Below are 22,572 nucleotides of genomic sequence, written 5' to 3' on the forward strand. Positions count from 1 at the left end.
AATTGTAGTATAGGTGCAAGTAGGGATCGTTCTGGACCGGGGATTAGGAGGGATTGTTAATCACTTGGATTTGACTCAAAAACGTAAAAACACAATATAAAACACTAAACTAGACTCAAAGAATGTAAAACTAAACTTTAAAACACTATACTAGACTCAAAGAATGTAAAACTAAACTTTAAAACACTAAGACAAACCAAAGACTCAAAATGCTTTTAAAAACACAAACTAAAATGATTTCTAACTAAATTGACATTAAAGTAAAGGGGGATTTAAGTTTATACGAAAATTGAAATAACGAAACAAGTTAAATAAACTAGACAGAATGTAAATATGAAATTGATGAAATGGAATGAATGGATGATAGAATAGCTAAGGGGGTCATCTCCACATATGTTACACTTGCATAATAAAAAGATTTCCAATTACATTTCAATAAATTATTAAACTCATCACCCCGGGTTAATTACGTCCGCTTAAATTAACCGTCAAGTTTTCCTTAAGTTAATGAATTGGATGGGTTAGCGCAACGCAATTCACAACATTCTCCAAAAGTCCTTTACGTGAACAGCACAATAAAGATACAATCAAAGATCATTAAGCATTATGAAAACTATAAGTGTTGACGAGGCATTCGTTACTATGATTGCATGAAACTTATGCCAAGAATTCGTTTAACGCGATTGTTTATAAGCAACCTCCACTACTTGTGAATATAAGTTCATAACGATTAGGTGAAATTCACTTATATTCTAGCGTCAAATTCATGCATGAAAATTAAGTGTGCACTCTCAATAAACATACATAAATAGGTTATCAATAAAACAGTTAAACAAATTGAATTCACAACTTATGAAACGTAATTAGAAGTAATCAAATCAAAATGCAAGCATAAACATATATTTCGAATCACCCCCTAGCTAAAGGGGGGTTTAGTTTATCATAACTTTGAAATCAAAGAAACACCTAAACATTCCAACAACTCAAACTTGAATTGTATGAACGTTTAGGCACTCTTCTCTTCCATTCCTCATACGTACAAAACAAAGAGAATTAAATTTAAACTTTGAAATCAAAGAAACACCTAAACATTCCAACAACTCACACTTGAATTGTATGAACGTTTAGGCCCTCTTATCTTCCTCGTTGTTGTAGCACAAGGTCTAAGGTGAGGTTTGGGGGATTATGGAAATGGATGAGGAGTGGTGTAGAAGTGGAAGGGGAATGGAAAAATGGTGTTTGGATTATAAAGGGAGAGATGGGAAGCTCACGGCTAGGGAAGGGAGAATGTGTTTGTAATGTGTTGTGTATGAAATGAGATGTTCATGAATGAATGAATGCAAGGGTATTTATAGGAGTAGTGGAGGGAACATATGGCTATGTCATTTGTAGGTGAAGTAGGTGGATGTTGTAGGTGAAGTAGGTGGATGTTGTAGGTGAAGTGGATGTTGTAGGTGAAGTAGGTGGATGTTGTAGGTGAAGTGGGTGGATGTTGTAGGTGAAGTGGGTGGATGTTGTAGGTGAAGTGGGTGGATGTTGTAGGTGAAGTAGGTGGATGTTATGTTAAGTGATAAGTGATAAGTGATATGATATGTGGTTATGATATGATAAGTGGTTAAGTGGTGATGATAAGTGATAAGTGATTAAGTGATTAAGTGATATGATATGTGGTGATGATAAGTGATAAGTGCATGTGGGTTAACTAATGAAGGAAATGCATGTTCAATGACAATGTGTTAGAATGGATGTGTGTTATGCATGGCATGATTGGGATTAGGAAAGGTTTAAATGTCCTAAAACTAAAGAGAACAAGGTTCCAACACTTTGGCTCCAATTAGGTCTTCAATTTCGTCCAACACTTTGGCTTCAAGCATAAGCTATCCGTCCTTAGCCCAAAAGTGCTCCAAAAGTCTCCAAAATGCATCTTTTTGCTCCTTTAGCCCTTTGGACCTACAAACACACGAAAATAGCTTAAAGTACTAAAATAACTAAAGAAACATAACGTAAATGTACGAGAACAAGCTATTTAAGTCGCATGAATATGCTCCTATCAAATACCCCCACACTTATCTTTTGCTAGTCCTCGAGCAAAACAAAACAAAAGAACACAAAACTAGACAAAACGAACAAAACACAACCTACACCTTCCAACAATCGTCTCACGGATTTCCAATGCACAAGACAAGTTAAAAATCATTATTCCCACAGATTTTAGCCATCTTGACACTTAAGTACATTCTTAATCATAGTCACCACATACTAATTCACAATTAAGCATTTAAAACTATATTTTGAATGTAGTAACATGCCTTAGAGAATTTGCTCAATTCCTTACAAGATATGCTCTCGTTTTTCACACAGATTTTCTGACTACACACCCTAAACTAGTTATATGTGAGAAGATTGATGTAATCATAAAAACGAACACTCACATATATGTATTTCAAAGGAAGCAATTTCTGGAGTTAATAAGCATGTTTAGATATGATCTCATGAATGGAATGCTACTACTTAGACGCGAGAACCAGTGATACCATATGCTCATACCAAGTTCAAACTCCACAAATTGAAATACACAACACTGAAGATAGAAGTCAAGGGTTGTAACGGGGCTTGGGGTATGTGGATAACAAAGAAGGGATATGGAAAACAAAGGTTTTTAAAGAAATAGTGAGCAAAGCATTTGAATCAACTTAGAATTCACTTTTGAATGAAAACTCAACTTTTGAACAAAAAGGGAGAATTTAGACAATTTACGCCCAGAATTGGTGTTTTGGAACCTTTCTTCAATCACTTATTCTTTCATTTTTTTTTTTTTTTTTTTTTTTTTTTTTCAAGCTCTTTTTTTTTTTTTTTTTTTTCTTTCTTTCTTTTCTCTTTTTTTTTTCTTTTCTTTTGAATCTCAAAACATCAACACTTAAACATTCTCTCCCCCACACTTATTTTCTTTCATAATGTAACTCAAAAGGAATTCAATTAAGTCATGCTCACTATCTTTTAAGAACAAGGGTGGGGATTGTCCTAAACTAGGCTAGGTGAGGAAAATGTGGGTAAACAAAGAATAAAGGCTAAACAAGGCTCAACGGGGTTAAAACTTACAACATATATGAAGTATGGGAAGTAAGGCTATTTGGCTATGGTGGTGGTCACTACACAACTTCTTCTTGAATATGTGTTATGCAAATCAATAACATGCTTTGAATGAAATGGGCATGAGTTCTAGCATTTAGTTCTATCATGATACAATTGCATTCTAAGTAGCAACCAAGCAAGGAATAATGAGATCATGCAACAACTTTAGAAAATAAAGAATCACAGAAAATAACTCTCCAAAGAAAGTAATGGCTCGAGTCTCACAGGGATGTAGCGTTTGTTTGAGTTTCTTCCTTCAAGCATGTTACAAAAACGAATTTTTTTTTTCTTTTATGATTGCATGTGAAGTCATACATTATAACCATAACCAAGCATATACCAAGAGTAAATCAAACTTTTCTCTATGTTTATAACTCTTTCTAACCGTCATGCAATTATAAACCAAATCCTTATCGTTGTGTTGGAAGGTACCCTAAGACACAAACACACACACAAAAACAACTTTAAAACAACTCTTTTTGGGTTTTTCAAAACAATTTTTCAAATTTTTATGGGATTTTCGAATTATAAAACAAAACACACTAAAACACTCTAAAACAACTTAAAAACACCTTAAAATAGCAAGGAACAACATTAGAAGTTATGGTGGATAAAACCCTACGAATTTGCATCAAAACACTTTAGTTACCCCCCCCCCCACACTTAAATCAAACATTGTCCTCAATGTTTTAAGCATAGATTCACACAAAACATAAGTAAACACACAAAAAGCAACTAAACATATTAAACATGGCATAATGTAATTAACAAAGAGAAGAGTTTAGGGACGCAAATCTGGTTATGGAGTGTAAATTCCCTCTTCTCCTTGGTGATTGCATTGAGGCTTTGATCTTTGTGATTCCACAGGCTTACTCTTGAACTGGTTTCTGCCCATCGTTGATTTTCCTTTGTGCTACTTCTTGAACTGGGCAGCAGGATGGTTCTTTTGGTTTCCCCCGAAGGTCTGAGCTTCCTCCTATTATCTGTTTCTTTGTTCAATCTTTGCAGGAGTGGTCCCTTCTCTGGAAGTGTAACAACCGTTGAAGATGACTACTCGAGAGCAACGCTAGGTAAGCAATCAGGAATAGATTCCAGGCAGTTGGCTCCAGATCGGTAGACTGACTCCAAGTGCCGGGTGATTGCTTCTTTTACTTTGCCATGCAAGTAAGAACAAGGACAAAGAAAAAGACAGGGAAAGAGCATGATATGAGATATTTTTGCTTTTGACCTTGATGATATGAGATACCTTTGCTTTGAAGAAGCGGTGAATGAATCAGCACATGCTTCAATCCGCCGTTTCCTCCTGGGTCATATGTACTCCAGGCATCTGGTATCATCTTTGGGGAAGAAGAAAGAATTGAGTATTTCGAAAGGCTTTGCTGGGAGTGCGCCCTCAGAGGTGAGAGAGAGTTGGGCATTTTCTTCAGGTTTGCCCTGCCATAAAAGACGAAGGTCGACATATATAGAGATAATATCAAGTGGTGGTACCTTTTACCCTTGTCGACAAACGTTTTGATCCCGCAAATCCGGCTTTTTGAAATAGTGGCGCCTCTTCGATCTTTGAATACGCCTCTTCGATTTCTGAGCAGGCGCCCCTTCGATTTCTGAACGACGCCCCTTCGCTTTCTGAACGACACGTGGTAGTGCAGATGCGGCTCCTTTTGACAAAGCTGCACACGTCTTCTGAAAAGCAGAGAAAGCGTCGCCGAACTTTGCGCTTTGTCGGCTAAAGATGTGTAGTTGCGATGATGGCCTCCACGTGTTTTCAGCTTTGTCAGAAATCTTTTGACAAAGTTGAACGCGTCTTCTGAAAAGCAGAGAACGCGTCGCCTAAATTACGCCGGAAATTCCGGCTTTTCGAATTGGTGGACGCGTCGCCTTGGCTTCTTATAGAGCTATCGATCACCACAACAAACACACTCTGAAGAATTCCCATTCTTGAAAATCGACTTCGGCCCTTTGAGAATTAACTTCATCCACCCCATCTCTTTGAACACTTTTGAAAAATGGCAAACCCATCGAACCTTAGCTTAGAATTGAGTCTCAGCAGTGATACGGCCGCGCCGCGTCAAGGTAACGTATGGCGCCCTTCTTTCTTATCTTCTAACGGTCCTCTCACAGGTGAAGACTCCGTGATGCAGGACGCCACAACAGCTACAATAGTAGCTAGGAACCTCCTCACTCCAAAAGATAGTAGGCTGCTGTCAGGACGGTCCGATGAGTTGGCCGTTCAAGAGTCCCTCGCACTTAGTGTTCAGTGTGCGAGTTCTGTATCCAACATGGGCCAACGCCTGCTTGCCCGCTCCCGTCAGGTGGAATCATTGATGGCAGAGGTGGAAAGTCTTAAACAGGAGATCAAACTGCTTAAGCATGAGAATAGAAGTTTGCACGTGCTTGCCAACAACTATTCGACGGGCATGAAGAGGAAGCTTGATGAACTGCAAGAGTCTGAAGGTCGGATTCAAAGTGACCGTCAAAGGTTTTCGTCTTTCCTCTAGAGGCACCTTTTTCCTGGATCATCCAGCGTTTGGCCAAGTATTGAGGCTTCGAATGCTCTATCTTCGATGCCTCTATCTCCGATGCCTTCCGCTCCTATGTCTTCTGCCCCGATGCCTTCCGTCTCGATGCCTTCCGCTTCAAGAGTTTTGCCACGTAGTGGGTCATTAAGTAAACAACCTTTGTGAAGCCTCGCCACTTTTATTATTATTATTATTATTATTTTTTTTTTTTTTTTAACATAAATAAAATCAAACGGCATGGAATTGGTCCTTGAATGGAAGGTGATACTTGAAGTGAACCGGCATTGGTTTGAATTCTAATGTAGGTGCCTGATTCATAAAAAACAACAAGTTAGTATAAAATGTAATGGAATTTGAAAAAAATGACTTACTTGTTTTGTCTGACAAGAACTCAATGACAAACACCACTCCTTTGAAAGTTTCAGGGATATTGGACTTGGCCAGATTGCATGTGATGGTTATGACTTGTCCAATGTCATCAAATTCAACTTCTTTGGGCATTGTTGTCTCAAGTATATCCCCTTTGATGAATTCATGAAATTCCCTACTTTGCACCTTTGGAAGGTCTTCCAAGATGTATTTTTCACTTTCTTCTTCCTTGGAATTCATGAACCTGCAAGGAATAGGGATATTAGGTGGAATGGGGTTAGAACTAATTGGAACAACCTTACTTGAATTAGATGGCGTAGGAGCAATAAGTGCTTCCGGCAAAGGTGCTTCAAATCCTCCCTTCGGATTTACAATGGTTGAACTAGGGAGTTTGCCTTGGTCGCAAAATTGTCCTACGAACTCCGCTATCTGCCCAATTTGCTTTTCCAAGTGATCCAACCTTTTGTCTTCTTGTCGAGCCTCATTGTCTTGATTTTGTGAGCCCTGCACCAAACAAATTAATTCGTTAAGCTTTTGATTATAATCTATTGACAAACTTAAATTTGGTTGGGCATATTGAATATGAGGTTGTGGTGGCTGCCAATCCCCGGCAACGGCGCCAAAATTTGATGCGAGAATTATACGCACACAAATTAAACCCTCTTTTTATCAATTGTAGTATAGGTGCAAGTAGGGATCGTTCTGGACCGGGGATTAGGAGGGATTGTTAATCACTTGGATTTGACTCAAAAACGTAAAAACACAATATAAAACACTAAACTAGACTCAAAGAATGTAAAACTAAACTTTAAAACACTATACTAGACTCAAAGAATGTAAAACTAAACTTTAAAACACTAAGACAAACCAAAGACTCAAAATGCTTTTAAAAACACAAACTAAAATGATTTCTAACTAAATTGACATTAAAGTAAAGGGGGATTTAAGTTTATACGAAAATTGAAATAACGAAACAAGTTAGGTTGTTCCATGAAAACTATAAGTGTTGACGAGGCATTCGTTACTATGATTGCATGAAACTTATGCCAAGAATTCGTTTAACGCGATTGTTTATAAGCAACCTCCACTACTTGTGAATATAAGTTCATAACGATTAGGTGAAATTCACTTATATTCTAGCGTCAAATTCATGCATGAAAATTAAGTGTGCACTCTCAATAAACATACATAAATAGGTTATCAATAAAACAGTTAAACAAATTGAATTCACAACTTATGAAACGTAATTAGAAGTAATCAAATCAAAATGCAAGCATAAACATATATTTCGAATCACCCCCTAGCTAAAGGGGGGTTTAGTTTATCATAACTTTGAAATCAAAGAAACACCTAAACATTCCAACAACTCAAACTTGAATTGTATGAACGTTTAGGCACTCTTCTCTTCCATTCCTCATACGTACAAAACAAAGAGAATTAAATTTAAACTTTGAAATCAAAGAAACACCTAAACATTCCAACAACTCACACTTGAATTGTATGAACGTTTAGGCCCTCTTATCTTCCTCGTTGTTGTAGCACAAGGTCTAAGGTGAGGTTTGGGGGATTATGGAAATGGATGAGGAGTGGTGTAGAAGTGGAAGGGGAATGGAAAAATGGTGTTTGGATTATAAAGGGAGAGATGGGAAGCTCACGGCTAGGGAAGGGAGAATGTGTTTGTAATGTGTTGTGTATGAAATGAGATGTTCATGAATGAATGAATGCAAGGGTATTTATAGGAGTAGTGGAGGGAACATATGGCTATGTCATTTGTAGGTGAAGTAGGTGGATGTTGTAGGTGAAGTGGATGTTGTAGGTGAAGTAGGTGGATGTTGTAGGTGAAGTGGGTGGATGTTGTAGGTGAAGTGGGTGGATGTTGTAGGTGAAGTGGGTGGATGTTGTAGGTGAAGTGGGTGGATGTTGTAGGTGAAGTAGGTGGATGTTATGTTAAGTGATAAGTGATAAGTGATATGATATGTGGTTATGATATGATAAGTGGTTAAGTGGTGATGATAAGTGATAAGTGATTAAGTGATTAAGTGATATGATATGTGGTGATGATAAGTGATAAGTGCATGTGGGTTAACTAATGAAGGAAATGCATGTTCAATGACAATGTGTTAGAATGGATGTGTGTTATGCATGGCATGATTGGGATTAGGAAAGGTTTAAATGTCCTAAAACTAAAGAGAACAAGGTTCCAACACTTTGGCTCCAATTAGGTCTTCAATTTCGTCCAACACTTTGGCTTCAAGCATAAGCTATCCGTCCTTAGCCCAAAAGTGCTCCAAAAGTCTCCAAAATGCATCTTTTTGATCCTTTAGCCCTTTGGACCTACAAACACACGAAAATAGCTTAAAGTACTAAAATAACTAAAGAAACATAACGTAAATGTACGAGAACAAGCTATTTAAGTCGCATGAATATGCTCCTATCAATGATATGTGGTGAATGATATGTGAATGATATGATAAGTGAATGATAAGATAAGTGGTGAATGATAAGTGGTGAATGATATGTGGTGAATGATATGTGAATGATATGATAAGTGAATGATAAGATAAGTGGTGAATGATAAGTGGTGAATGATAAGTGGTGAGTGATAAGTGGTGAGTGATAAGTAATGATATGTGATAAGTGATATGTGGTGATGATAAGTAATGATATGTGGGAGTGTGGCTGAAATGAAGGAGTGGAATGTTGGAATGTTATGCACGGCTAAGGATAAAGGTGATGCGAGATTTATACGCACACAAATTAAACCCTCTTTTCGTCAAATTGTAGTAAGTATATAAGTAGGGATCGTTCTGGACCGGGGATTAGGAGGGATTGTTAATCACTTGGATTTGACTCAAAAACGTAAAAACGTAATAATAAACACTAAACTAGACTCAAAGAATGTAAAACTAAACTTTAAAACACTAAGACAAACCAAAGACTCAAAATGCTTTTAAAAACACAAACTAAAATGATTTCTAACTAAATTGACATTAAAGTAAAGGGAGATTTAAGTTTATACGAAATTAAATTAAATGAACAAATTAAAACAGAATGTAAATATGAAATTGATGAAATAGAATGGATGAATGCTAGCTAAGGGGGTCATCTCCACATATGTTACACTTGCATAATAAAAAGATTTCCAATTACATTTCAATAAATTATGAAACTCATCACCCCGGGTTAATTAGGTCCGCTTAAATTAACCGTCAAGTTTTCCTTAAGTTAATGAATTGGATGGGTTAGCGCAACGCAATTCACAACATTCTCCAAAAGTCATTTACGTGAACAGCACAATAAAGATACAATCAAAGATCATTAAGCATTATGAAAACTATAAGTGTTGACGAGGCATTCGTTACTATGATGAGCATGAAACTCGTGCCAAGAATTCATTTAACGCGATTGTTTATAAGCAACCTCCACTACTTGTGAATATAAGTTCATAACGATTAGGTGAAAATCACTTATATTCTAGCGTCATATTCATGCATGAAAATTAAGCGCGCATTCTTAATAAACATACATAAATAAGTTATCAATCAAACGGTTAAACAAATTGAATCAACAACTTATGAAATGCAATTAGAAGTAATCAAATCAAAATGCAAGCATAAACATATATTTCGAATCACCCCCTAGCTAAGGGGGGGTTTAGTTCCTCATACAAAACAAAGAGAATTAAAATTAAACATTGAAATCAAAGAAACACCTAAACATTCCAACAACTCAAACTTGAATTGTATGAACGTTTAGGCCCTCTTCTCTTCCTCTTTATTGTAGCATAAGGTCTAAGGATAGTTGGTTTGGGGGAATGGAAGTGTGGAATGGAGTGAGGAGTGATGGAAATGGAAAGATGGTTTTTGGATTCTAAGGGAGACTCACGGCTAAGAGAGAAAGGGATGTGTTTGTGGTGTGTTGTGTATGAAATGAGATGTCCATGAATGAATGAATGCAAGGGTATTTATAGGAGTAGTGGAGGGAACATATGGCTATGTCATTTGTAGGTGAAGTAGGTGGATGTTGTAGGTGAAGTAGGTGGATGTTGTAGGTGAAGTGGATGTTGTAGGTGAAGTAGGTGGATGTTGTAGGTGAAGTGGGTGGATGTTGTAGGTGAAGTAGGTGGATGTTGTAGGTGAAGTGGGTGGATGTTGTAGGTGAAGTAGGTGGATGTTGTAGGTGAAGTGGATGTTGTAGGTGAAGTAGGTGGATGTTATGTTAAGTGATAAGTGATAAGTGATATGATATGTGGTTATGATATGATAAGTGGTTAAGTGGTGATGATAAGTGATAAGTGATTAAGTGATATGATATGTGGTGATGATAAGTGATAAGTGCATGTGGGTTAACTAATGAAGGAAATGCATGTGCAATGACAATGTGTTAGAATGGATGTGTGTTATGCATGGCATGATTGGGATTAGGAAAGGTTTAAATGTCCTAAAACTAAAGAGAACAAGGTTCCAACACTTTGGCTCCAATTAGGTCTTCAATTTCGTCCAACACTTTGGCTTCAAGCATAAGCTATCCGTCCTTAGCCCAAAAGTGCTCCAAAAGTCTCCAAAATGCATCTTTTTGCTCCTTTAGCCCTTTGGACCTACAAACACACGAAAATAGCTTAAAGTACTAAAATAACTAAAGAAACATAACGTAAATGTACGAGAACAAGCCATTTAAGTCGCTTAAATATGCTCCTATCAAATACCCCCACACTTAGCTTTTGCTAGTCCTCGAGCAAAACAGAAAAACAAAACAAAAAGAACAAAACACAACCTACACCTTCCAACAATCGTATCAGGGACTTCCAATGCACATGACAAGTTAAAAATCATTATTCTCACAGATTTGAGCCATCTTTACACTTAAGTACATTCTTAATCATAGTCACCACATACTAGTTCACAATTAAGCATTTAAAACCATGTTTTGAATGTAGTAACATGCCTTAGAGAATTCCCTCAATTTCTTACTAGATGTACTCTCGTTTTTCACACAGATTTTTTTGACTACACACCCTGCACTAGGTATATGTGAGAAGATTGATGTAAACATGTAGACGAACACTCACATATGTTATAATAAGGAAAACATTTTCTGGAGTTAATAAGCATGTTTAGATATGATCTCATGAATGGAATGCTACTACTTAGACGCGAGAACCAGTGACACCATAAGCTCATACCAAGTTCAAACTCCACAATTGAAATACATAACACTCAATATAGAAGTCAAGGGTTGTAACGGGGCTTGGGGTAATTGGCTAAAAATGAAAGGTAAGGATAACAAACGTTCTTCAAGCAATAGTGAGCAAAGTATTGAATTAGGCACTTAGAATTTCCTTTAGAATGCAGAAGTCAACTTTGATCACCCAAGGGGGAATTACACAGAACTTAGGGCCATATTCATTTTTTTTTTGGACCCTTTCTTCAACCATCAACGCTCGTGAGTTCATTTTCACTTATTTTCATTTTTTTTTTTAAGCTCTTTTTTCTTTCTTTCTTTCTTTTTTCTTTTTTTTTTTTTTTTTTTTTTTCCTTTTCTTTTTCTTTTCTTTTGAATCTCAAAACATAAACACTTAAACATTCTCTCCCCCACACTTATTTTCTTTCATAATGTAACTCAAAAGGAATTCAATTAAGTCATGCTCACTATCTTTTAAGAACAAGGGTGGGGATTGTCCTAAACTAGGCTAGGTGAGGAAAATGTGGGTAAACAAAGAATAAAGGCTAAACAAGGCTCAACGGGGTTAAAACTTACAACATATACGAAGTATGGGAAGTAAGGCTATTTGGCTATGGTGGTGGTCACTACACAACTTCTTCTTGAATATGTGTTATGCAAATCAATAACATGCTTTGAATGAAATGGGCATGAGTTCTAGCATTTAGTTCTATCATGATACAATTGCATTCTAAGTAGCAACCAAGCAAGGAATAATGAGATCATGCAACAACTTTAGAAAATAAAGAATCACAGAAAATAACTCTCCAAAGAAAGTAATGGCTCGAGTCTCACAGGGATGTAGCGTTTGTTTGAGTTTCTTCCTTCAAGCATGTTACAAAAACGAATTTTTCTTTTATGATTGCATGTGAAGTCATACATTATAACCATAACCAAGCATATACCAAGAGTAAATCAAACTTTTCTCTATGTTTATAACTCTTTCTAACCGTCATGCAATTATAAACCAAATCCTTATCATTGTGTTGGAAGGTACCCTAAGACACAAACACACAAAAACGACTTTTAAAACAACTCTTTTTGGGTTTTTCAAAACAATTTTTCAAATTTTTATGGGATTTTCGAATTATAAAACAAAACACACTAAAACACTCTAAAACAACTTAAAAACACCTTAAAACAGCAAGGAACAACATTAGAAGTTATGGTGGATAAAACCCTACGAATTTGCATCAAAACACTTTAGTTACCCCCCCACACTTAAATCAAACATTGTCCTCAATGTTTTAAGCATAGATTCACACAAAACATAAGTAAACACACAAAAAGCAATTCAACATACTAAACATGGCATAATGTAATTAACAAAAAGAAGAGTTTAGGGACGCAAATCTGGTTATGGAGTGTAAATTCCCTCTTCTCCTTGGTGATTGCATTGAGGCTTTGATCTTTGTGAATCCACAGGCTTACTCTTGAACTGGTTTCTGCCCATCGTTGATTTTCCTTTGTGCTACTTCTTGAACTGGGCAGCAGGATGGTTCTTTTGGTTTCCCCCGAAGGTCTGAGCTTCCTCCTGTTATCTGTTTCTTTGTTCAATCTTTGCAGGAATGGTCCCTTCTCTGGAAGTGTAACAACCGTTGAAGATGACTACTCGAGAGCAACGCTAGGTAAGCAATCAGGAATAGATTCCAGGCAGTTGGCTCCAGATCGGAAGACTGACTCCAAGTGCCGGCTGATTGCTTCTTTTACTTTGCCATGCAAGTAAGAACAAGGACAAAGAAAAAGACAGGGAAAGAGCATGATATGAGATACTTTTGCTTTTGACCTTGATGATATGAGATACCTTTGCTTTGAAGAAGCGGTGAATGAATCAGCACATGCTTCAATCCGCCGTTTCCTCCTGGGTCATATGTACTCCAGGCATCTGGTATCATCTTTGGGGAAGAAGAAAGAATTGAGTATTTTGAAAGGCTTTGCTGGGAGTGCGCCCTCAGAGGTGAGGGAGAGTTGGGCATTTTCTTCAGGTTTGCCCTGCCATAAAAGACGAAGGTCGACATATATAGAGATAATATCAAGTGGTGGTACTTTTTACCCTTGTCGACAAACGTTTTGATCCCGCAAATCCGGCTCTTTGAAATAGTGGCGCCTCTTCAATCTTTGAATACGCCTCTTCGATTTCTGAGCAGGCGCCCCTTCGATTTCTGAACGACGCCCCTTCGCTTTCAGAACGACACGTGGTAGTGCAGATGCGGCTCCTTTTGACAAAGCTGCACGCGTCTTCTGAAAAGCAGAGAAAGCGTCGCCGAACTTTGCGCTTGTCGGCTAAAAATGTGTAGATGCGATGATGGCCTCCACGTGTTTTCAGCTTTGTCAGAAATCTTTTGACAAAGTTGAACGCGTTTTCTGAAAAGCCGAGGGAGCGTCGCCTAAATTACGCCGGAAAATCCGGCTCTTTGAATTGGTGGACGCGTCGTCTTGGCTTTTTATAGAGATATCAATCACCCCAACACACACACTCTGAAGATTTCCCATTCCTGAAACTCGACTCCGGCCCTTTGTGAAATTTTAACTCCATCCACCCCTTCTCTTTGAACATCGTTGAAAAAAAAATGGCGAACTCATCGAACCTTAGCTTAGATTTGAGTCTCAGCAGCGATCCGGTTGCGCCCCGTCAAGGTAATGTATGGCGCCCTTCTTTTTTATCTTCTAACGGTCCTCTTTCAGGTGAAGACTCTGTGATGCAGGACGCCACAACAGCTACAATAGTAGCTAAAAACCTCCTCACTCCAAAAGATAGTAGGCTGCTGTCAGGACGGTCCGATGAGTTGGCCGTTCAAGAGTCCCTCGCACTTAGTGTTCAGTGTGCGAGTTCTGTGTCCAACATGGGCCAACGCCTGCTTGCTTGGTCCCGCCAAGTGGAATCGTTGATGGCAGAGGTGGAAAGACTTAAGCAAGAGATCCAGCAGCTTAAGTACGAGAATAGAAGTTTGCATGTGCTTGCAAATAACTATTCGTCAGGGATGAAGAGGAAGCTTGATGAGCTGCAAGAATCTGAGGGTCGAATTCACAGTGACCGTCAGAGGCTTGCGTCTTATCTCCAGAGGCACCTTTTTCCTGGGTCATCCAGCGCTTGGCCAAGTATTGAGGCCTGGAATGCTCTAGCTCCGATGCCTCCCGCTCCGATGGCTTCCGCTCCGATGCCTCCCGCTTCTATGCCTCCCGCTTCTATGCCTTCCGCTTCTGCGCCTCGTAGTGGGGCTTCACGCAAACAACCTTTGTGAAGCTCCACCTTTCTCCATGTTTAGTATCCGTCCTTAGCCCAAAAGTGCTCCAAAAGTCTCCAAAATGCATCTTTTTGCTCTTTTAGCCCTTTGGACCTACAAACACACGAAAATAGCTTAAAGTACTAAAATAACTAAAGAAACATAACGTAAATGTACGAGAACAAGCCATTTAAGTCGCATAAATATGCTCCTATCATTCACCTTGAATTCTTGCCCTGTTCTTAAACTCTTAATTTGGACTGCACCATGAATAAAAAGATTAGTAATAACAAAAGGGCCAACCCACTTGGAACGTAACTTACCAGGGAAGAGACGAAGACGTGAGTTGAACAACAACACTTTCTGCCCTATTGTAAAAGTCTTGCCTCTAATCATCTTATCATGGAATGCCTTGGTCTTCTCTTTGTAAATTCTAGCATTTTCATAAGCCTCATGTCGTATTTCATCAAGTTCACATAATTGAAGCTTCCTATGAATTCCAGCTTGGTCCACATTCAAATTGAATGTTTTGATAGCCCAATGATTACCATAAACAAGACGAAAAGGAGACATACCAAGGGGAGTTTTGTACGCTGTCCTATATGCCCAAAGAGCATCATCCAAACGCAAGCTCCAATCTTTTCTATTTGGCCCAACGGTCTTCTCCAAAATCTGTTTGATCTCTCTATTGGACACCTCGGCTTGGCCATTGGTTTGGGGATGGTAAGGTGTGGAAACCTTATGCGTCACATGGTACTTCTTGAGTAAGGCTTCAATGGTACGGTTACAAAAGTGAGACCCCCCATCACTGATTAGCACCCTAGGCATTCCAAATCTTGAAAAGATATTAGTTTTCACAAAATCTGCCACAACTTTAGAATCATTAGTTCGAGTGGCTTTCGCTTCCACCCACTTTGAAACATAATCCACGGCAAGCAGTATGTAATTGAAACCAAAAGATGAAGGAAACGGACCCATAAAATCAATTCCCCACACATCAAAAATTTCAACAACACAAATGGGTACCTGCGGCAATTGGTCTCTTTGGCCTATATTACCTGTCCTTTGGCATCAATCACAAGCTAAACAAAAGGTTCTTGCATCTTTAAACAAAGTAGGCCAATAAAAACCACATTCAAGAACTTTTAAAGCTGTCCTTTGGGTGCCAAAATGACCCCCACTAGCATATGTGTGACAAAAACGTAAAATTGAATGAAAATCTGATTCATGCACACATCTCCTTATAATCTGATCTGGGCAATGTTTCCACAAGTATGGGTCATCCCAAACATAAAATCTAGCATCCTTTTTAAGTTTATCACGTTGGAATTTGTTGAGGGTGCTAGGAACTTGTCTAGATACCAAATAATTGACCAAATCGGCATACCAAGGGGTACCTACCTGAATGGACAGAAGTTGCTCATCGGGAAACGTCTCTAAAATGGGAATGGGCTCTTCCTCACGCACCATTCTACTTAGGTGGTCAGCCACCACGTTTTCACACCCTTTCTTGTCTCGAATTTCAATATCGAACTCTTGAAGTAGGAGCATCCAACGAATGAGTCTTGGCTTGGCCTCCTTTTTCGTGAAAAGATACCTCAAGGCTGCATGGTCAGTGAAAACAATGACTTTAGTACCAAGAAGATATGATCTAAACTTATCTAATGCAAATACAATAGCCAAGAGTTCTTTTTCGGTTGTAGAATAATTTAGTTGTGCATCATTCAACGTCCGAGAGGCATAGTAGATGACATGCGGCCTCTTGTCTTTTCTTTGCCCTAGAGCATAATCAGAGGCGTCACACATCAACTCAAAAGGGAGACTCCAATCCGAGGGAGCAATGATTGGTGCCGTGGTCAACAACTCCTTGAGTTGATTGAATGAAGTCGTGCACTCCTTGGTGAATTCAAACGCCACTTCTTTTTGTAGGAGACGGCAAAGAGGTTGTGCAACTTTTGAGAAGTCTTTGATAAACCTACGATAGAATCCTGCATGGCCAAGAAAAGAACGAACCTCTCTAACCGAAGTTGGAGAGGGTAAGTGACGTACAAGATCTATTTTAGATTTGTCTACTTCAATGCCGTTTTCAGAGATGATGTGACCTAAAACTATGCCTTGTTTAACCATGAAATGACACTTTTCCCAATTAAGAACAAGGTTAGTTTCAACACAACGTTTTAGAATCAAACTCAGATTATGCAAGCAACCATCAAAAGAATCACCAAAGACGCTAAAATCATCCATAAAAACTTCAATGATTTTCTCAACATAATCAGAAAATATACTCATCATGCATCTTTGAAACGTAGCAGGTGCATTACATAAACCAAAAGGCATGCGACGATATGCAAATGTACCAAAAGGGCATGTGAAAGTGGTTTTTTCTTGGTCCTCGGGTGCTATGACAATTTGATTATAACCAGAGTAACCATCAAGAAAACAATAGAAAGCATAACCCGCTAACCTTTCGAGCATGTGGTCAATGAACGGCAATAATAAGTGGTCCTTCCTTGTGGTGGCATTTAGCTTCCTATAGTCGATGCACACCCTCCAACCAGTTTGAATACGTGTAGGAACAAGCTCATTCTCGACATTTTCAACCACAGTCACTCCAGATTTCTTTGGAACGCATTGCACGGGCGAAACCCACCTGCTATCAGAAATAGGATAAATCACTCCACAATCAAGTAATTTGATTACCTCTTTCTTCACTACTTCCATCATCGGAGGGTTGAGACGGTGTTGAGCCTCTCGAGATGTTTTGGACCCCTCCTCTAGAAGTATGCGATGCATACACATAGTAGGGCTGATTCCCTTTATGTCGGCCAACGTCCATCCAATTGCCGTTTTGTATTCTTTAAGCACTCGCACCAATTTGATCTCCTCTGGTGCCGTGAGTGAGGATGAGATGATGACAGGCAATGTCTCATCCTCTCGCAAGAACACGTACTTCAAATGACTAGGCAACGGCTTAAGTTCAAGTGTAGGTGGCTGCACAACTGAGGGAAACATCTTATTAGCCAAAACTGAACTTAAAATAGGGTCAAAAAACTTACTTGAATGTGATGGCAAGAACTCAAGGGCAGCCACCATCTCCATCATATCTTCACTAGGGGGCACGGCCAAGGATTCCCCATGCATGCCGTGGGGTTCCTTGGTGGTTATTTCGATGTTTTGCATGTCCCTTCCTTGTGCAATGACCAATTCAAGTGCATCGTTATTCAAATTGTCTAAATAGTCCTGCGCCAAAGAGTCAATTATATCAATAGCAAAACACGAATGATTCTCACTATGGTACTTCATAGAATCAGAAAGATTGAAATTAATAACTTCCCCATCAAATTCCATGGTCAAAGTGCCATTATATACGTCAATCTTCGTACGAGCCGTTTTCATGAATGGCCTACCAAGGAGGATGGGCAATGAAGGGGTATGTTCGAATTCATCCATTTCAAGCACATAGAAATCCGCCGGAAAGACTAAATGATTGACCTGCACTGACACATCTTCCAAAACTCCCTTTGGATAGGCATTAGATCTATCGGCCAATTGTATAATAACACCATCATTTTTCAATGCTCCTAGATTCATAGATGCATAAATTGAATATGGCATGACATTTATGGATGCACCTAAATCTAACTTGGTAGATGATGCGTGATTTATACGCATACAAATTAAACCCTCTTTTCGTCAAATTGTAGTGAAGTATGTAAGTAGGGATCGTTCTGGACCGGGGATTAGGAGGGATTGTTAATCTCTTGGAAACTGACTCAAAAACGTAAAAACAATATAAAACACTAAACTAGACTCAAAGAATGTGAAACTAAACGTTAAAACACTAAGACAAGCCAAAAGACTCAAAATGCTTTAAAAACACAAACTAAATTGATTTCTAACTAAATTGAACATTAAAGCAAAAGAGGGATTTAGGTTTGACGAAAATTGAAATAACGAAACAAGTTAATAAACTAGACAGAATGTAAATATGAAATTGATGAAATGGAATGAATGGATGCTAGCCAAGGGGTTCATCTCCACACATGTTACACTTGCATAATAAAAAGATTTCCAATTGCATTTCAATAAATTATGAAACTCATCACCCCGTGTCAATTAGGTCCGCTTAAATTAACCGTCAAGTTTTCCTTAAGTTAATGAATTGGATGGGTTAGCGCAACGCAATTCACTACATTCTCCAAAAGTCCTTTACGTGAACAGCACAATAAAGATACAATCAAAGATCATTAAGCATTATGAAAACTATAAGTGTTGACGAGGCATTCGTTACTATGATGAGCATGAAACTCGTGCCAAGAATTCATTTAACGCGATTGTTTGTAAGCAACCTCCACTACTTGTGAATATAAGTTCATAACGATTAGGTGAAACTCACTTATATTCTAGCGTCATTTTCATGCATGAAAATTAAGCGTGCACTCTCAATAAACATACATAAATAAGTTATCAATCAAACGGTTAAACAAATTGAATCCACAACTTATGAAATGCAATTAGAAGTAATCAAATCAAAATGCAAACATAAACATTTATTTCGAATCCCCCCCTAGCCAAGGGGGCTTTAGTTCCTCATGGTACAAAATAAAGAGAATCAAAGAAACACCTAAACATTCCAACAACCCAAACTTGAATTGTATGAACGTTTAGGCCCTCTTCTCTTCCATTCCTCATTCGTACAAAACAAAGAGTATTGAAATTAAACATTGAAATCAAAGAAACACCTAAACATTCCAACAACTCAAACTTGAATTGTATGAACGTTTAGGCCCTCTTATCTTCCTCTTCGTCGTAGCACAAGGTCTAAGGGATGTTGTTGGTGTGTTGAATGGATTGGGGAATTATGGAAATGGATGAGGAGTGGTGTTTGGATTATAAGGGGAGAGATGGGAAGCTCACGGCTAGGGAAGGGAGAATGTGTTTGTAATGTGTTGTGTATGAAATGAGATGATATTGAATGAATGAATGCAAGGGTATTTATAGGAGTAATGGAGGGAACATGACAGCTAGGAGGTGGGTGGAAATGTGGCTGCAAGTTTGGTGAATGATTATGAGTGAATGCATGTGAATGTGGCTAGGTTGGAAAGCTGGAAATCTGAAAATGCAAATGGGAATGCTGAAATGCAAAGGTGGCCACGGTTTTGAGTGTGTTTTGTGTTGGAAATGCATGTGAATGCATGTGAATGTTGTTTGTGTGAAGTGTGTGTGGGTTAAAGAGTGAATGGTGGTGTAATGATGAAGTGTGATGGCTGAAAATGTCAAGGGAAATGCATGTGATTGCACGCAAAGAATTTCAGGATGCATGTGTGTTGGTGTGTTGTGTGATTGTTTTGTGGTTGAATGATTAAGTGGCTGAATTAAAGAATGTGAGTGCATGTGGCTTAGGTGGTGTAATGATGAAGTGGGAATTGAAAGAATGTGGTTGGAAAGTGGAAGGGAAGGCACGGCACAAAGGGGGAAGTGTTGGAAATGCATGTGATGCATGCCAATGTTGTCTTTTGGTGCATGTGTGTGTTGAATGGTGTCCTTTAATTATGCACGGTTTAGGGCTGTTAAGGGGAGAGAAATGGGAGTGAATGTGGCTTAATGATGAAGGGGGAAAGCTCGGAAAGCATGTGGCAAGGTTGGTTGCATGATGATGATGCATGTGAGTTAAAATGCATATGTTTAAATGGTTGAAATGTGTAGATGATTATGAGTATGATAAGTGATAAGTGAATGATGTATTAAGTGATAAATGAATGATATGTTAAGTGATAAATGAATGATATGTGGTGAGTGATAAGTGAATGGAAGTGATAAGTGATAAGTGAATGGAAGTGATAAGTGAATGGTTTGATAAGTGAATGATATGATAAGTGAATGCTTATAATAAGTGAATGATATGATAAGTGAATGATATGATAAGTGAATGCTTTAAGTGTTTAAAATAGGGAACAAAGCCCTTCCTTGCATGGCAAGGAAGGGAGACACAAGGAAACACACGACAATGTCCTAAGGTTGCAAGGAATGTTGTTTTTGTGTTCTAAAATGCGTAGGAGTCTTCAATGATGCTTAAACATGAGGTCTTTTAGGATTTAACTTTCCTACTTCAAGTCTTTAATTTCGTCCATCCTCTTGGCTCCAAGCATATGATATCCATTCCAATCTCTAATTTGCTCCAAAAGGCTCCAAAAGGCATCCTTTTGCATACCTTGCCCTTAGAACCTGAAAACACACAAAAGAAGCATAAAGGACTAAAATAACTAGAGAAATATAACGTAAATGCACGAGAACAAGCCATTTAAGTCGCATGAATATGCTCCTATTGATAGGAGCATATTCATGCAACTTAAATGGCTTGTTCTCGTGCATTTACGTTATGTTTCTTTAGTTATTTTAGTACTTTAAGCTATTTTCGTGTGTTTGTAGGTCCAAAGGGCTAAATGAGCAAAAATATGCATTTTGGAGACTTTTGGAGCACTTTTGGGCTAAGGACGGATAGCTTATGCTTGAAGCCAAAGTGTTGGACGAAATTGAAGACCTAATTGAAGACCAAAGTGTTGGAACCTTGTTCCCTTTAGTTTTAGGACATTTAAACCTTTTCTTTATCCTTAGCCGTGCATAACATTCCAACATTCCACACTCCCACTTATCACACACCACATATCACTTACCACTTATCATACACCACATATCACTTATCACATATCATTCACCACTTATCATATCATACACTCAATCACTTATCACATATCACTTATCACACACCACATATCACTCATCACATATCATATCACTTATCATAACCACTTATCATTCATCAACACATGCATTCACATGTTTTCACAACCTACTTCACCTACAACATCCACCTACTTCACCTACTTCACCTACAACATCCACCTACTTCACCTACAAATGACATAGCCATATGTTCCCTCCACTACTCCTATAAATACCCTTGCATTCATTCATTCATGGACATCTCATTTCATACACAACACACCACAAACACTTCCATTCCTTCTCTTTGCCGTGAGTTCCCTTGTAATCCAAACACCATTTTTCCATTTCCCTATTAATCCAAACACCACTCCCCAAACCATTCACACCATCAAACTATCCTTAGACCTTGTGCTACAACAACGAGGAAGAGAAGAGTGCCTAAACGTTCATACAATTCAAGTTTGAGTTGTTGGAATGTTTAGGTGTTTCTTTGATTTCAATGTTTAAATTCAATTCTCTTTGTTTGTACGTATGAGGAATGGAAGAGAAGAGTGCCTAAACGTTCATACAATTCAAGTTTGAGTTGTTGGAATGTTTAGGTATTTCTTTGATTTCAAAGTTATAATAAACTAAACCCCCTTTAGCTAGGGGGTGATTCGAAATATATGTTTATGCTTGCATTTTGATTTGATTAATTCTAATTGCGTTTCATAAGTTGTGGTTCAATTTGTTTAACCGTTTGATTGATAACTTATTTATGAATGTTTATTAAGAATGCGCGCTTAATTTTCATGCATCAATATGACGCTAGAATATAAGTGAGTTTCACCTAATAGTTACGAACTTATATTCACAAGTAGTGGAGGTTGCTTATAAACAATCGCGTTAAATAAATTCTTGGCATAAGTTTCATGCGTAGTCCATAGTAACGAATGCCTCGTCAACACTTAAAGTTTTCATGATGCTTAATGATCTTTGATTGTATCTTTATTGTGTTTTTCACGTAAAGGACTTTTGGAGAATGTTGTGAATTGCGTTGCGCTAACCCATCCAATTCATTAACTTAAGGAAAACTTGACGGTTAATTTAAGCGGACCTAATTGACCCGGGGCGTTGAGAATTAATGATTTGTTGAAATGCAATTGGAAATCGTTTTATTATGCAAGTATAACATATGTGGAGATGAACCCCGTAGCTAACTTTCCATCCATTTGTTCTTTCTTTTCTTGTTTCTGTTTTCATGTTTAATTTAACTTGTTATTCAATTATGTTAAACATGTGAAACTAATTTCCTTTTAGTTAGAGGCGAATTTGAAGCCATGGACATATGTTGGTTATGATTTGATTTACTCCAGTTATGAATTCATGAACTTTAGATGTGG

This window comes from Pyrus communis, chromosome 11 (assembly GCF_041283825.1).
Source record: "Pyrus communis isolate YQ-2024b chromosome 11, ASM4128382v1, whole genome shotgun sequence".
NCBI lineage: Eukaryota > Viridiplantae > Streptophyta > Magnoliopsida > Rosales > Rosaceae > Pyrus > Pyrus communis.